The 1,561-nt window shown below is 41.4% G+C and overlaps 1 pseudogene; it reads right to left on the bottom strand.

The window, feature by feature from the left end:
* Positions 1 to 484: 484 nt before the first annotated feature.
* On the bottom strand, positions 485 to 1,552 carry LOC102298233 (annotated as a pseudogene).
* Between the last annotated feature and the right edge of the window lie 9 nt (positions 1,553 to 1,561).

Consider the following 1,561-nt stretch of genomic DNA (forward strand, 5'->3'; position numbering starts at 1 on the left):
CTAATAGAGGGGATAAAGTTGCTACCACGTCTCCTCTGACCAGAGACAATCGCAAAGTCAGTGTTTCCGTTTTCATCACACCCTGCTGTTATCTGCATATTAAATAATAATTCATTCATAATCCGTCGCTTCCTGTCCTCTTCCACTCATTTTGGCTGTTCAGAAACAAATGTGAGTGGTTGCTTGAAGGACTCCTGAATTTACATCTGATTTGAGGACGTAAAAGAAAACAGGAGTGCTGGAAACTACGGCCATCTACTGGCCTTTGGCGGAAATGAGGAACAGCATGACTGTGCCTGGGGTGCAGTAGCTGTGTGTAAAAAAGAAAAAGAAGAAAAAAAGAAAAAAGAGAAAAAAAAGAGAAAAAGAAAAGAAGAAGAAAAAAACAAAGGAGAAAAGAAAAAGAAAGAAAAAAGAAAGTAGCTGTGTACTGTACACGATATGAGATTGAGTACTACATGTGTCACAGAGACAATCCAACAGTTTATATCCAGTTAATATCTTTATTAAAGGCCAATAACCAGTGGTGCCTCCAACGGAGCCAGAAAGGGGGGAAGGTCATGCCATGAAATATTATTAGTTGTCCTCAGATCAAATAGGTTGTTAATGAGGTTTTACCTTGAAACTCTGAATACCAGGACTTCCATACTTCCAGAATCAATGTAGTTTTAGAAGTGTGTTTATATTGGCTTTATTACATGCAATAGCATTCACAGATGATCGCAACAGATTATTCAGAATGTCAACACTATATTTTCTGACTTGAAAGTGGCAGCGAGTCATTCTCTGGGGGCGCTATATCTATGATCTCTACTTGACTGGACTGATCTGGACAGCTTCACAGTATCATTTTTCTGTATGTTATCAATGTTAGTGTCAAAGTCTGAAGACAGCTTGTGCAGTGAGATTAGTTCCCAAAAGTCAGCTTCAATCCAACATCAGCGATGTGGCCTAGGTATTGGATCAACGCCAGCGGAACATGACGATGCTGTGTTTCCATGCTCAAAGTTACTTCAAAGAATTGTGTTAAATTGCTATTTTTATACATCTTTGGGGAGTGAAGAAAGAAAACAAAACAAACAAAAAAAAAAAACAACCCGCACCTGTGAACTGAACATGAACTGAAAAATATCTGATCCATGTTAGGCTTATTGTTATGTACATTCATAGTTTATAGCCAATTTAAACAACGGGAGTTTACCAAAGGTACTTTAGAGCAGAGGTGTCAATTTTATTCTACTGTAAGTAATGTAAACTTATGTGTAGCAGGAAAGAATTGGAAGTACTGGAGCTCTGGAAGCGCAAGTCGGTCTTGAAATCCTGAGCGATCTCGCGGACCAGGCGCTGGAAGGGCAGCTTGCGAATGAGCAATTCGGTGGACTTCTGGTAACGGCGGATCTCGCGCAGACCCACGGTGCCGGGCATGTAACGGTGAGGTTTCTTGACGCCTCCGGTGGCCGCAGCTGCTTCCTGGGGGCTTTGCCGCCAGTGGATTTGCGAGCGGTCTGCTTGGTTCTTGCCATTCTTTCTCTCTTTGCCTTTCCTGCGTTTAAAACAGAAA

The sequence above is a fragment of the Haplochromis burtoni genome, unplaced genomic scaffold (genome assembly GCF_018398535.1).
Source record: "Haplochromis burtoni strain Fernald_Lab_line unplaced genomic scaffold, NCSU_Asbu1 Contig_5685, whole genome shotgun sequence".
Classification (NCBI taxonomy): Eukaryota; Metazoa; Chordata; class Actinopteri; order Cichliformes; family Cichlidae; genus Haplochromis; species Haplochromis burtoni.